We start from the raw sequence: 16,996 nt of genomic DNA on the forward strand, positions 1-16,996 counted from the left end.
CCCCTCAAAGTTCTGCTAATTCCACAATGACATCGGTCACAACACCGATGATTGTCGATAGTTGAAGGATGAGATCGATACTATCATTTGGACTGGACCATTAGGCCAGTAATCCCAAAGTCGGGTAGTTCCCAATCAATTTGCTGGGCATAATCCTCAGCTAGCTCTGGAAGCTCCACCAGGTCAACTTGGAGCTCAAACGAATCAGGTCGACCCTCCCTCGATAGTAGGAGGAGATATAACCACTATTGTCGGAGGACCTCATTTGGCGAGCACGAGCAGCGGGGTCCAAAAGAGGTATATTAATGAGTTGAAAACTCATAACGATGTGGATTTTGTCCTGGAGAAACGGTTATCGAAACAACAGCAGTTGGAAAAACAACCAATCATTTTCACAGAAGAGGATGCTAGCCACGTTCAATTCCGGCACAATGACCCGCTGGTGGAAATTGTACAGCTCACTAACCGAAGGGTACGGAGAATACTGGTGGATAATGGAAGTTTTAAAAATGTGCTTTTCAGGTCCACCCTAGAAAAGATGGGATTGTCTGTAACCGATTTGAAGGCGACCTCAATGACTTTGTACGGGTGTTCGCGTGAAGGAACGACGACCATAGGGATAATCAGACTAGTGGTGACATTGGTAGAAGAGTCACAAACTATCTTAAAATACTTGAGTTCGTGGTAATTGATTGTTCGATTGCATATAACGTGATTTTGGGATGACCTGCACTGATGGCATTGGAGGCCATCACTTCGATCTGACACTTGGCAATGAAATTCCCCTCAACCTTGGGGATATGCATAGTAAGAGGAAACCAGCTCATTCCCAGATAATGCTATAGGATTGCTATGAAAGGAAAATCATAACCCGAGTAGCAGGAGACGGTCATAAGTGACGGAGGTGAGGAGTCCATGATAAAGGAAGTCACCTGTGTGACAGAATAACCTCGAGAAGAAAATGGCGAGGTCGTCCAACGGGAGGACATTGATCCACGGGTAGGCGAAGACAGATCTGAGCTTAAATCAATAGAAGAGCTTGAGGAAATAAACATCGACCTAAAAGAACCTTCAAGAGTTGTCAAAGATGGAAAAAACCTTGAAGTCGAAAGGAAGAATGAGGTATTCAAATTCCTAAGAAAAAACCTGGATGTTTTTTCCTGGTTGCACGAGGATATAGTGGGAATCAGCCCGAGCGTAATAATGCATACTTTAAACTTGGAAAAGAATGTACCCGCAATGTCCCAAATACGGAGGCTTTTGGGGACAGTACTATCTGATGTTTTAGAAGAAGAAGTAGCTCGCCTACTTAAATTCGGGTTTATCAGCGAAACAAAATACCTGGTTTTGGTTGCTAACTTCGTGCTGGTCCCGAAGCCAAACGGGAACTGGAGAACTTGTATCGATTTCTCCGACCACAACAAGGCTTGTCCCAAGGATTGTTTCCCACTACCAAGAATTGATCAGTTGGTAGATGCCATGGCCAATCACGAGCTCATATCTTTCATGGACGTGTACTCTAGATATAACCAGATCGCGATGAACCCTGCAGACCAAGAGAATACCAGTTTCATGATCGAGCAAAACGTATATTGCTACAAAGTTATGCAATTCGGGCTGAAAAATGCCAGAGCTACATACCAACGGTTGGTCAACAAAATGTTCGCTAACCAGATCAAGAGAAACATAGAGGTGTATGTCGATGATATGCTCGTCAAATCAAAGACTGCCAATAAACAAGTATTCGACCTGGAAGAATGTTTTGGCATATTGAGAAAGTACGACTGTTGGAAATGTGCCCTGAAAGCATATGTAGTAGACATTGTTTTTATGAAATAAATAAATAAATTGAATTTGTTATGCATGTATTTTATGGACTCTATTATTCTATGATAATATTATGTAAATATCAGGAAAATTCCTAAGTTCATATATGTGATCTCAAACATGTATTGGTACGGGAGGATTGTGTTTGAGATAAATGAACTTGAATAGTTCGCAGTAAAATAAAGTTATGGAATCTTTAGATTAATTACTGCAAGTACGGTCCACTAGTATTATGAATACATGGGATCTAGATCCGCATCACTAGTGTGGTAGAACACTTTAGTGGAGGTGCTTTATATATTAGAGAATATATAGAACTGGACCAGATATGTTTAATAGTACTTAGTTAAATACCGTTTCGAAGTATTAATTAAATATATCAACTGATGATCATATACAAATAGATCTTAATCCTGAAGTTACTATGAACTCCTGTTTATGTTATATGAGTTCTTTGATTCACTTGTTAGGGTCTGTCAGAATGATCAGGTTAGAAACTTTTGTTTTGGGAACTCATTAATATAGATGGCTGGGGACATAGTATACAGATATGGAATCTATACCTTCTCGCAAGAGATTGAATAATGGTTCTCTTAAGGGTTGACTTTTGGGACTGAAAGGTTATTGAGCTCAAATTCATAATATATTATGAATTAACCTTCACTAGTAAAGTCAATGGTACTTAAGGAAACAAGAGATAATTAAAAGGGTAAAACGGTAATTTTATTCCCGATTAATTATGAACCATTATTAGAGGGTCAAGTTGTATGCAATGATTATATCAATGGACGCTTTATGATTATAAAGTACTCAGTAAATGAAATGTCTATAATTACAAGAGTGCAGTCTCATATTTATAGTGGAATAATCATGAGATTAATAAATTAAGATTATTTGATTAAAGAGTTTAATTAATAATCTCAAATTTATTGGAGCTTGGAATTATAGGTCCATAGGTCCCCATAGCGGCTCCATCAACACTGTTCAAGGTAAGAGTTGATATGAAGGGAAAATAGTTTAAAGACATATTTAAGAAGAAATTTGTTCTTCAGGCCAAATATGCAATTATATGATAATAGTGATTAATTAATTAATTACAAATTAGTTGTAGTTAACAAAATTAATTAATATTTAATTATTGTATAATTTTCGAAATTATATTAAATAATTAAATTAATTTTCAAAATTTAATTAAATAATTAATTAATTATAATTTTCGAAATTATAATAAATTAAACATTTATTTTCGAAAATTTTGGATTTAATTAATTGGTAGAATTAATTAAATATATTTATTTGAGTGGGAGATAATGATCTGATAAGTTCAAATTGGATTTGAATTTAAAAGATTAATATTTATTCAAATAATTAATTATATTTGATAATTAATTAAAAAGATAATTAATTTGAATTAGTTATCAGGTTGTTAGATCTTATTTGACAAAGTAATTTGAATAAATAATTAAATAAAACTTGAAAAATCAATATCCCTAGAAATTAGGAAGCTACACATTCACACACAGTCCATAGACTGTGTGTGGCGTGTAGGGCATGCTTTTTTCAGGGATGGGATTTTCAATTTTATTTATTTAATTAATTAATTAATGGATAATTCAAAAATTGGTTTTTGGATTTTTTTCATTAATAGAATAATTAATTAATTAAAAAGTAAATTGTAAAATGGTTACAGATTTATTTTTAAAATTTTGAATATTTTCTGTTAAGTATGACTGATCAGAAAATTATTAAGAAAAGAGAAGTGAAGAGAGTGAGACTACTCTGAACATTCGCTCTGCGAAAAATAGAACGATAAGTTTTCTCTCCCTGAAAATAAAGAACCAATTCTCAGGCATATTCACTTGATCTCATGTGTTGAGTACATCAAGTAGAATCACAAATAAACTATCCTTCATTCTCTAAGTGCCCACACATTTCTTGAGGTGTAGAGAACGCTTTGGAAGATCTTGGTGTGAGTACGTGAGAGCGGCTTGGATAGGAAGATCGTTCTAAATACGAAAAGATAGCAAGGACACATGATAGGCTTCAAGAGGTATGATTTCTATTATTATCTTGCTTATGATTAATGTATGTATATTAATGGATCCGCATATTTAAAGGTAGTTTAAATATGTTACAAAAAATTTTGTTGTACACTGGGCCAACTACACCACCATTCCGCTGCGTATTAGGAAACTCGTTCCTAACAATTGGTACCAGAGCGATCATTAATCTCTGCATACATTAATTACTGTGTGGGCATAATATGCATTCTTATGTTATTGTAATATATGTGAATGGATGGATGTATCGTTAATTATATGGTGTTTTGGGTTTAGGAATTGTTCTTAAAATTCTAGATGAAAAATGTAAGCCATTTCGGGGCATAGGAATTTTTGTAATTTTAATTTTCTGTGTTAAAATTATTTGAAAAATTCTGTAAGGCCCGAGCCCTGGGTTCCGAGCCCCGAAGCCCGAGCCTCACCCAGCTGCCCTGCTGCGTGCCCATCCCCAGCCTGCGTGCCCAGCCCCTGCAGCGTGCCCAGCCCCTGCTGCGTGCTGCCAGCCCAGGCGTCCTACACCTGCGCTCCTGCCTAGGTCGTGCGCCCCTGCCCAGGCGCCCCTGCACCATGCCCCTGCGCACCTGCCCAGCAGCTCCCCAGCCCTGCCTGCGAGCCTGATACTGCCGCACCCCAGCGCCTGATGCTACTGCATCCCAGCCGCATGCCCTATGCCGAGCCACCATATGCAGCCGCCCCTAGGGTTTCTAAACCCTAGGGCTTGCATCCAAAAATTTTCCATTTAAATTATGGGCTTAATTAAGTTAACCCATAATTAAAAATTGTTTTATTTTGAATTAATTGTATGAACCCAAATTCAAATCTGGGCCTAATAACTTATTGGGCATCAAACCCAAGTTAATTATTCTTAAAATTTGTTTAAGATAATTAAAAGTTATTTTAATTCAAAATTAAATGGATAAGTGGCTTAATGGATCAAAACTACGTGTGAAGGCCCTAAGTAATAGATAGAGATCTATTTAGGTCTTATTTAGTTTCTTACATTTTTGTGTATATTTTTGCAAGTGTTGTAATTTTTCTAGAAATACCCAAGACACCCGGCCCGCATTTATTTAATTATTTAGCTAGTATTTATTTATTTAAATGTTTGAATGTGATTAAATTGTTTAATACTTTATCATGCATTTTTTGACATGCCATACATATAACCCACACAGTATTTAAAATTGTGCATGCATCTCATATGAGTAGAAACATGCCTTAGGATTGTCCTATGTGATTATATGCTGGTCCATATAATGATAAATCTAGTTTTTAACTAGTTCAAGAGCGGAAACAGATTTTAAAAGTTGTTTAATTTCTAGTATTTAATAAAATTGTTTTATTAAATTATAAATGATATTCTTAGTAATTATAGCAAAATAAAATTGAACTAATTAGGGCATAGTTCTGTAATTTTAATTTTGCTTAATTTGATTAGTAATTATTAGAATATCATTTGGTAAAAATAGATCACTTTAAAGCTAGAACTTCTCACATTTGATGGAGGATTTCGACCTAGGTTATCTTCCACACCTCCTCAGCTTTCAACTCCTCAAATCCTCAGGCTTAACTCCCTAGGATTCCCATCAAAACTCAGCTTAGGAAACCATTTCAACATCAAAACCAGAAACTGAAGAAAACCTTGAAAACTTACCTTAATTGGACTGAATTTCAATAGAACTCCTAGTTCCACCAAGAACCTTGACCTAATCCTCCTCTGAACCACAGCTCCAAGAATTCACAAGAAATGGTGCTAGAAGATGATAAACCGATAGAGAGAAAAGGGTAAGCCCCAAGTGTTATGTTTTTCCTTCTTTCCCTTTTGTCTTTTCCCTTTTTTCTTTTTCGCTTCCCTTGGTTTCTAAACTTTCCACTAAGTGTATAAAGGCAGAGTAATGCCTATCCCTGATTTTTAAACAAAATGACCCATTTGCGCTCCCATAGTTCCTAAGCATTTAAATCAACCTAGGGGCATTTTGGTCATTTGCTCCCAATTTTCGCTAATTCCTCGATTGTCTTTAATATTTACCGCTTGCTTCCCGACACCTAACTAATCACCAATTATATTCCTCAATATCAAATAGACTCCAATATATTTCCTAAATTCCCAAAAATACCCCCAGACTCGCCCCAAGCCGGGTATAAATCCCCGCCGTGACTTTTCCGCTATACCACTCACTAGGATTGTCTTGAGTCACAGGTTACAAATATATCCACATAATAATGTGGTCTCAACAATTAACACAAATATTTACATTTATGCCATCAACGGGCCAAAATTACGAATATGTCATTCTAACCTAATCAGGCCCTACATGCATACTAGTACACGTAGTCATGCATCACATATATCCAAATAATCATATAAACATGCTTTTAATCATTTAAATCACATATAATCCAGTTATGCCCTCCCGACACACTAATCAAGGCCCTTAAGCCTTATTAGTAAATTTGGGTCATTACAGCAAGTCTTGCACTATTTTAAATACACAGTGTAACGGTCTTGGTTATCCAGGGTGTTACAATAATTTTCACTCAATCCTCTATAGAGGGACTACAATAAGATGGGACTAAAATATCGTTTTACCCCTCATTGTATTTTATTCTTAAAACACTTAGTTCCTTGTAAATGATATTTCAGTAAACTAATATTAATTACTAAAATGAGATCTCTATCATTTAACACCTTGAACCAAACTAAAAGGAAACCATCGTTTCACTTCTTCATCAGAAGCTATAGATGTTTATATTTATGATTAACACTCTCACTCAATTATACTACCAAGTTCCCAAGATGTAGGTATGGGCTAGTCCGTAGGGTAAGCTGGTAATGAACAAGTCAAAGAACTCAAATAATACAATTAGTTAGAATACTAACCACTCATAATTGAGATTGAATTGACCTATGGTCAACTATATGATATGAATAGAATAGATAATAACGGTATGTTTACTTATCCTATCAAATGTGAACATCGGTCATGTCCGATGTAACAAATACATCTGATCTTATCTACTTTGATAATGTTTTGGAAAGAACATAACACTACAATGTGTAAGTAGATCATATCATAGATTGGCAAGTCGGTGTAAATTATGTGCATTGACTAATCTTAGGACTAACTTATTTTGAACATATAATCATATTTATATTCCACTGTGATTACGTCGCTATAAATATGATTAGTTATATGCTCGGGATTTAATATAAGTTTATATTTAAAAAAAAAATCATGAAAATAAAACATGTGAGCAAAGTGATTGACCAAGTGAAAAAATGATTTTTATTCTTTTATTGATAATAAATGAGATTACGAAGAAATTGGGTTTTAATTAGGGCATAAAACCCCAACATGAAGTCCCTTCAAACACATGTAGGTTTTGCCTCCTAAACCATTCGGAGATCGATTTTGATTGTTTTGTTCTAGATGCATCAGCTGGTGGGTTTGCTTCCACCAGTGGGTCTTCTTGCACTGAGAATTCCAATTGTTTGGAAATGTCTTCCCGAGGTGCTAGGGGTGCGGGGTTGTGTGGATTTTTAAAAAATCTTCGCATCAATGCCTCAAACATTTGAGTGTTCGCCACATTCTGCTCATGCATAGTCCTTTCCAGATCCTCTATTTCTGAGTTTCCAGATTTGGTGTTGGTTGTGCTCTTTGTCTGTGGCCTCTCCATCGGCCTCGACCCCTTCCTCTGCCTCGGCCTGACCTGCCTCTTGGTCAACGGCCACTCTCTTGGCTAGGTCTGGTGGAATAACAGCTTAACCTCCCCTGGCTCGAATGTTAGGCACCATTGTGAGTCTCTAAATAACAATGTATAGTAGGGAAGAATACTAACCTAGCATTAAATGAGCATAAAATTTTCCCGCACACAAGGAAAAAGGAAAGAAAATCATAACAATTCAACTCAAAACAGGTAGTCGTTACATTCAAAGCGATAACCTAGCAATACAAAAGGATCATGCTAGATCATGCCATAAAATTTTAGTTAGCAGAATGATAAATAAAAAAAGAGAACCTTAGCTACACATCGGATTTCTGCATACGCCTGCTATAACTATACAAAAGCCCTACCACCTAGTAGGTTTGCCAAGTCTTTACCAAAAAGTATCAACAAGACCTTCACAACATAACCTAATCTATGCTCTCCATCGGCATATCCAACTCTAGGTCTGTATACTCGTCTGGCTTTTCGAGATCCTCCTTTGGATCGCCCTCGTTGTCACCCACTAGGTCCACTACTGGCTTGACCATCTCCTCCACCACCTCGCCATCTGCTGCAGCTGCCTCCGCGGGCTGAGGTAGCTCATGAGGTGCAGCGTCTAGTGCGGGAGCTGCTACTGCCATATGCTCCTCTCAGTACCTCTCCAGCCATCGGGGCATGTGGAAGTGCAGTCCGAACGTGAGCTCGATAGATACCTGGAATGCTGGCCAAGAGACGGTGGTTGGGTCCTCGTACCGATACTGAAACCAGCGAAACACCTTGTCTCTCAGGTATAGGCTAGCCAGCCTCACCTGGTAGGCAGGTGAAATTTCCATATCCTAAAGGATTATATCGATCATGTACGTCCATTCCCATACTTCAGACGAAGAGTCATGTTCTCCAGTAAACACATGCGGGAATGCGCTATGGAAGGCCTGGTGAAAGCAGAGTCTCTGCGCGAGAGGATACCCAAAGAGTGGGTCCTCTAGGACCGGATTAACTATCTTTGGAAAATCTGCCATCACACCTACAATTTATATAATTGAGGTAAACAAAAGAAAGCAAAGGAAACAGATATGAAAAGACAATACTTACAGTGAGTGCCAGTTTATCTTACAAAATGTACATGTGGGTTTGTCTACAAAATCGACTCAACTTGAGCTCTGATACCAACTATGATGTCTCATAAAATCTCTTAATGTAATTTGGAGAGAAACATAGCCATCTTCTAAAATAAGGTAATCGAAAATCAATATAAAAAAATCTTTTCAAAACATGCAAGAGTTCGAAAGTATGCGCATACTTAAAAGTAAATTACAGTGTCATAATTTTAAAACATTCAACAAGCCCAAAATAATTTCTTAGTTATCATATGGGTTCATGTTCCCGAAACATAAATTCTCAAAAGGTTAGTCCATATGCACACCCTCGCAGATAAACTCGAGCGCTTACTGAACCACTTTGCTTTGATCTTACCTACAACATGAAACAACTAGGTAAGTGAAACGCTTAGTAAGAACAACTTAACAAACATAACCACATAAACGGAGCAAGAACTTAACTAACTGTAACTAGGAAGATAAACAACCAAGAATAGGATTCTAATGAAACCGAACCCTAACATACAATTTAAGAACGTGCGAACATCCTGGCAAACTTATGTTCATTCCTCATAACAAACATTTATATCTTGAAAGTACACCTGCACGTAGAAAATCCCTGAGCATACATACAGTCTTAACTAGTAACATACATATTTACTTACTCAGTCATATCTTAACATACATACTTCCTTATTCTTCATATCTTAACATACATACTTACTTAGGCATCTGGAGGAACCTCCAACATAACTTAACATATCTTAGCATAACTTAACATATATTGGTATATCTTAATATATCTAACCATAGCGTCGACAGGTGTAAACTAGTTACACCGGTTACCCAGACTCCTAGAAAAATTTGACATACTTTCTTAGTCATAGAGATTTGATTTCGGAATTAACTTACGTGTCACGGGGTTTAATTGGACTCTTATGTTACAGGTGTTAAACTAGACTTCTTACATGTTGCGGTGGCCAACCGACCTAAGTTACATAGTCATCAGTGGCGAACTGGTTTCTTACTTAGTTCCCCGGGGATAGCCGGAGTTCATAGTTGTCACGCTAGCTAGCCAGAATCAGAATCAACTTATTTATGTGTCTCGGAGTTTATCCGGACTCTTATGTCACGGGTGTTAAGCCGGACTACTTACATATTGTGGTGGCCAACCGACCTTAGTAACATAGTCATCGGTGGCAAACCGGTTTCTTACTTAGTTCCCTGGTGGCTATCCATATTTCATAGTTTTCATGGTAGCTAGCCGGACTACTTACCTTAGTCATGAGTATGCGAACCCTCTAGGACCACGGTCTTGAGTAAACCTTCTAAGACTAGTTCAAATTATTAGCATATAACTTAGTTATCTAAACTAGTCAGTATCGTGTTGTAGCCAAACATATCATAAGTTATCTTACACGAATTTCTTAGCGCTTGATTGTGGAAACCTTGTATCCAGAAGCGAGCCTACACGCTTAGATAACACTGTAGTGAAACCACACAGTGACTCGGATTAAACTATGGCATATTCTTATAGTTAATATTCTACGATAGCTACATTCAATAAAGCTCTCCTAGAGACTCTATACAGACATTTCTCTTATACACTTAGTGTATAAGACCAGAAACCTCTTTCAATCAATTTACGATTTCCTAAGAAAAATCGTCTTTACCGCCACATGCTCTCCATGCTGTGGATTTTAATATTCTATCTATAGAAGACTCTCTCAATCGTATTACTTGTATTTTGGATACTTATAAAAGAAGTTTTAAATGACTCTTAATCTTAGAAAATCACCCACTTTCTACTCAAGTACGGAGTTTACCATTTTCCATTCTTTACCCAAAAATACTGCATTTCGACCTTTTACAATTTATTATCTGTTAACAATAATACTTTTCGATTTATGGTTTTATAAAACCTAACTCCTATTTTTACCATCTTTAAATCCATAACCTAGGATCTCTATTACCTCATTTTCGAAAAGAATGACAATTGGACCCCGAGTTTAGAAAATGGTAAAAATGAATTCTCAATAACCTTAAACTAATTTGGGATTTGTTAGGGTGTGATTGGTAATGGATTCAAAAATAGTTTTATCATTTTCATAATTTAAAAAATGGAAACTCCTATGAAAACTTGATTGGCACACTTGTTTTAGAAAATAAAAAAAAAACTATTTTTGAAAATTAAGTTAAAATCCTTCAGCAAAAGAGAAAACAACAAATTGTTGTTTTCTTCCTATTCTATGGATTTTAAATTTTAAAAACACCCAACCATTCAAGATCTCAAAAATTTATAATTTATCTTTAAATTCAATATTTTCAAATCATTTGATTTGAAAATAATTTTCTAAAATTATAGTTTTGAATTAACTACCAATCAGCCCCTTAAATATCCAAAAACATTAGCTATTTTTTAAAACAACTTCATGTCCAATTTCGAACCTAACTTTTTCACTATTTATTTTAATGTGATAAAAAAAATCCCGCTTTTCAGCTCATATTCAATATTGGGTTCTCTAACCACCACCCTTTAAAATCCTGTTCACGTATTATGCGTCGTAATGATGGGAACTAGGCGAAAGCTCACATCAAAAAATTAAATTTAGGTTTGGAGAACTAACCTCCCAAAACTCTTCTTTTTTTTTTTTTTGTTAAGGTTTAAAATTACTATTTTCCCCGTTGTTAGGTAACTTAGAAAAATTACTACACTTAAACAATGACATATTTTAATCTAAAATTTTACTAGGGCCTTAATACCTATCTTAAAAAATTTCTCGCTAAGTTGCAAAATTTTTGGGATGGCAAAACGCATTAAACCATTTAAAGAAATTTGGGCAGTGCCTACTGCCCATAAGTTTTTCTCAGATTTTTAGGTTATTAGAAAAATTATTTCTCTTACATCGTAGCCCATTTTTTTCTAAAATTTTACCAGATTATTTAATCATAACTAATTTAGTTTTTCTCAAAATTTTATAATTTTTAGGATAGGGTAACCTATTGAAAAATGTAAGACAATCTGGGCAGTGTTTGTTGCCCAGAAATTTCGTTTTCAGATTATTAGGGAAAACTTTGAAAAATCATTACACTTTAACAATTTTGCATTTTCCTCTAATAATTTTCTGTGATCCTTATACATATTTAAACTCACAGTTACCAAATTTCATGGCTTTTGGCTCAGTAAACCAATGAGTGGGTGAGGCTCTTACACTTCCTAAGGTAGGTGTCCTGGGCTCTTGAGAGCCCTAGGCACAGCCTTGACCGCCCCCCTTCTCTCTCTCCGCCCTTGGAAAATGTAATGACCCACTACTCTAGACTTTTGGACCATTAACGAAACTATACATACAAATCCTTAATAAAGCTTACATTGCGAAAATACCATAATTTTATTAGGTAACTTGTAAAAATAAGAGTTACTTACAAAAATATCAAGAAAGATATGGAATCCCATTGTCTTAAAAACAAAACATAATTTAAAATAAAGGAGTTACATAGAAAGTGCGGAAAAATACATGTAAAACCATAAAAAGGTAAAACAAGACTACATCCTCGAAAATCGAACTCTCAACTCCTTGACTCCATTCACCACCGATACACATTCCCCAAGCATCCACGAACCTTACCGCCGCTAAAGCTATTTTCCTGCACATATAAACAAAAAAGAATGAGCCTAATGCCCAGTAAGGAAAATCTAACACATAGTTCATATACATAAATTTCATAAGAGACATAAAGACATAACATAACACTTTATCATACACATACTATAATAGCCATTATTACTTGGGGTCCCATACACTAATCAAGTCATATGCCCATTAGATTAGTGGGGTCCTACTAGCTAAGTAGGTCATATGCCCATAATCTATTTGGGGTCTTGTTAGTCATATGGGTCATATGCCCAAGCCTACAAACATACATATTCATAACATATTTTATAACATATTTCATAACATAAAACATAAGATAACATAAGCATATAACATATAGATTCTATCCTATTTTCCTTACCAAAGTTACCGGGATAAGAGGACAGCATTGAGACTTTTGGAACACTCCTAATAACCATTAAGAAAAGGTGAGTCTATAGAAGAAAAAGAGAAATGAAAGGAATGGAAGGACTAAATCTTGGAGAAACATACTTACCAAAAACTTATGTGCAAGTTCTTAGATTTCCTAACCAAAATAAGAATAAGGTTAGAAGACTGAATAGAAGACTATGAGAAAGAAAATAACATAATGCCAATGAACTAGGGTATAGAAATACCTTGAAGGCTTGTAGACCAATCTAAACCTCGAACCGAAATACTATGAAACCTTACTTCCCCAAGTGTTTGATAAGCTTATGATGATCAAGCTTATGATTTCCCCACCCAAGTGTTTAACTCTCACACTCTCCTAGCACTTGCAGCCTCTGAACTTAGAGTAAAAGGTGAATAATGGCTGGGTACTAGGTCCTATTTATAGAGTTTAGGAATGAAATGATCTTAATTTTACTTGAATAAAAATAATAGTTTTTAGGTGAAAATAATTTGAATTATCGTTCAGCAGAGGCTGAAGACTCGTTCAAAAAGGTGCTGGACTTATCAAGAGGTTGAATGGCTGAAAAGAAAAAGAATTCAAATTTTTTTGAAATATACTGAAGGAGGCGATATATCGCCCCCTGTAGGCGATATATCGCCTGGGCCAGTATGCCCGAGGCTGTCGTGCATCGTCTCGTGTTTTCCGTATCTACGTGCTGCGATATATCGCCCCCTATAGCTGCGATATATCGGCACACGCTGATTAATTAAACACGAAATTACACATTTTTAGCTAAGTTTGAATGGAGTAAACAGCCTTGACTAAGCCCTCAACGTATTCAAAGCTGCTGACTGACCTTATAGCATTCAAACTTTTACCCTTATTAAATTTAATCCTCAAAATACTTAATCCTTAATCATCCATACATAACATGTGCTTAAAATCCTATTGGTCCTTATCTAAACCTTATAGTATAATAAATATTATCCTTAATATCAGTCATATAATCAAACCTTAGGTTAACATTAATATTCTTAAACTATAGGTTAAACTTAGAAAATCTACAAGTACTACTATGAGTGTCCAAATAATTCCCGGTCTGAACCAAAAATCCACAGTTACAAAGATAATGCTATAAATACTATAATACTACTATCTATCTTAGCTAAGTAAAGTTCTTGGATGTGATCAATTATGAGTCATTATATACATATAACCAAGTATTGATGTGGCCTCGTACTCTTTCCAGACTAGTAAAACAAGATCACGTGTTTAGATAAGTGATGTGGTGAAGAAAGATAAACATCTTTCAATATAATCTGATAAAAATATTTACTACACAAAGCATTAATAGCATTAATAAGGATAACCAAACCAAAACAACAACAACAATAATGATAAAAAGTTAATTGAAAATATTTTACTCAAAAATTGAAGGTCCACCTTTCCAAAAATGTACTTAATATAACCTTCAATGCCAGTCCTACAACCTTATCAAATAAGTCATATATAGTATGTATATATATATAATCACAAAAATGGAAGGCAGACTAAAGTGTAAGTCATAAGCATCAGAAAGGCATTCCAAATACACATAACATGTATGCATCGAAACAAGGGTGCATCCTCCAAATATTATTTAAATGTATCAAAATTATATAATGCACATGAGTGAAGACATATCATATATGTATATTTGTTAATAATTTTTCTCTACTATTTATCAAAATGTTCCTCCTAAAATAAGTGACTGAAACTTTTATGATACAATCAGAATTAGAAAGTTTGAAGCAATTCTATTGTTTTTTTCACCTACAAAAAAGGAGGTTAACTTTAGGGATCATAGAATTATTGTGTCATAATAAGTTATGAGTAGGATTTTGAATCATAACTATTGTGGTTTCCATTGTTAATTTAACTTTTTGTTTAGCCATAATGATAGCACTTATCAGGGAGTACAAAGTTTTAATCTTTTGCATTGCATTATATGTTGGATCTAACTAGTAATTTTGAGGCCATTGAGAATAATAACAGACATTATGATAAGCACTAGTAAGTTTTAATGAGTTTAACTAATAGAAATAAGTGTACTTCAACAACATTATTGCCCAACGAAAAAATGTTTAACTAGTGCCAGGGAATGAACAATTGAAAGATGGGGAAGAGAAAACCAATGATGACATAATTAGGTCTTGAAACCCTTTCAACACTAGATCCCAGTGATGAGATATTTATGGAACATTAACATAAATAAGATAAGAAAATTAAATACAAGAGGAAACAAGCTTTTTCAGGTTCTTCAGTAACCTTACTCTTTCAACAATATGCAAATGTATTTTTCCCCCATAACAACTCTCCTAAGAAGATATTAAATATATATTCTATGTACATGAAAATTAATATTTTGTTTATTCTTGGTTAGTTTGAAACAGTACACAATATATTACAAACTTAATTGAAACTATACTAATTTTTCTTTATTTGCTGGGAAACACTAATAATCCGTTATGTTATTGAGTTTGGCCAATTTTAGGATGTCAACAACCATCTTGCCTTAGTCTACAATATGAAGAATCAAATCCTGTTCAATCATATCCTTACGTAGCATTGTTGTAGTGCAAACTATTTTAAAGCATGCAACAAAAGAGTTCTCAAATAATCGAAATAGAGCATGCAATAAATACTAAGAAAGTGCAATATACATGCTAAATGTAAAGACTTTACCTTAGAAGTTGAAGACTGTTCGGGATGTTTTATGACCCATCTTCCTATTTTGCTTAGAAAATGGATTTTTTTTTGTTGCTTTTCACTAGTCATGGCCTTCCTCCATCCCATCCAATCTCAAGTCTCAAAATTTCAATGTTACTGCTAACTTTCAATGTTGCTGCTAACTGCAAAAATGGAGTTATCAAATCCACATAAAAAAATTTGCCTATCTTGAATTGGTAATCAACTTCCTGTCATAATTCATCCAAAGCAACAAGCATCCATGGTACGTTTTCCATTTTCTGAATTTTCAGGATTTATCTTTTGGGGTTAAAAGCAATTTGGTTTTCTTTCACTTTTACCTTCAGCCACCTAATTAGACATTTCGTTATCATAATTCCATCAAAAATTCTATATTTCATATTTGGTTAGTAACCAAAAAAATTAAAGAGAGAGAGAGAGGGGGAAACCTTATTGGCCAATCCTTGAGCAGAAGCGAGAGAATTGGCCCTTTGAGCTTGGATTGATGGTGATGCCCTGAAATTTTGAATCAAATTTGGTTGCTAAATATCGAGAGCTCCCTCCAATCCCACATCCACAAACTACTTATCCTCATTCCTCATAATCGATGCTAGCAAATCACAGGGCCTTTTCAATTATGCGAATTGGTATGAGTATGCATTGCAAAAGAAGATGAAGAAGAACCAACCACCTCCATGGATATAGAAGAGCAATACCTCCAGTGAAGAATCCTTCGAGGGTTTTTGGAATTTTTCTCAGCAACTCCATCGACATGCTTGGTGAGAAAAGGGCTCGACTTGTCAACGCCATTGTTGTTAAAATCATTATCGTTGTTGGTGGCCATGATTGAAAAAATGGAAGAAAACGTTCCCCCAAAATTGAAATGAAAATTAAATTAAAAAAATTTTGAAAGAGAAAAAATGTTGTTTTCAAAATTTCATAAATTTTAATTAAAATTTTAAGAAACAAAAAGCTAAAATGACTTACCGAACACGTTTTCACCGTTTGTTTCCAAATTTTAATCATTTTGATGTTTTCTATTTCTTTTCGTTTTTTTAACTGAGTATTTTAAAAACTATTTTGAGAAAACTACCTTCCCTCACGTTTCTGATTATGACTTATATTTATGCAAATTAACAACTTGAACCCAACAACAAATTAATATTGGGGGACTTAGTAAAAAAAAGAATTACATTTTTTAATTGCTAAAAAAACCCTAATTAATATTTTAATTGATTTTTTTTACTAATTACTAATTATAAATAAATTTGTTTTTAAACTAGAATAAATCTTAATTTTTGTTTTATAAGGAAATAAAGTTTTTAAAACTAATAATAGTATCAGGTTACAGGTTACTCATTAAATATTTTTAGTTAATTATTAAATTAATCACAACCATACAATATTAATCCAATTGCTAGAATTAATGTAACCATCAATGGATATATTTAGGACATAACCATTGAATACTTACCATTATTTAAAAATAATAAAATCATACGTTTTATAATTTAAATAAAATTTAATTAAAGTTAGAGAAAATCATAATTA

The 16,996-nt window shown here is 34.6% G+C and overlaps 1 long non-coding RNA gene across 3 annotated transcripts; it reads right to left on the reverse strand.

Annotated features, from left to right (window-relative positions):
* Positions 1-12,062: 12,062 nt before the first annotated feature.
* On the reverse strand, positions 12,063-16,509 carry LOC133777762 (uncharacterized). Of its 3 annotated transcripts, none has more exons than XR_009868819.1 (3): positions 15,895-16,505; positions 15,443-15,796; positions 12,063-12,337 (listed from the first exon to the last, which is right to left on the reverse strand). It is a non-coding gene; the product is annotated as an uncharacterized LOC133777762 (long non-coding RNA). The 3 variants fall into 3 exon arrangements; XR_009868818.1 differs by having other exon boundaries at positions 15,443-15,609; positions 15,895-16,490; XR_009868817.1 differs by having other exon boundaries at positions 15,443-16,509.
* Between the last annotated feature and the right edge of the window lie 487 nt (positions 16,510-16,996).

Source organism: Humulus lupulus, chromosome 5 (assembly GCF_963169125.1).
Source record: "Humulus lupulus chromosome 5, drHumLupu1.1, whole genome shotgun sequence".
NCBI classification, from domain to species: domain Eukaryota; kingdom Viridiplantae; phylum Streptophyta; class Magnoliopsida; order Rosales; family Cannabaceae; genus Humulus; species Humulus lupulus.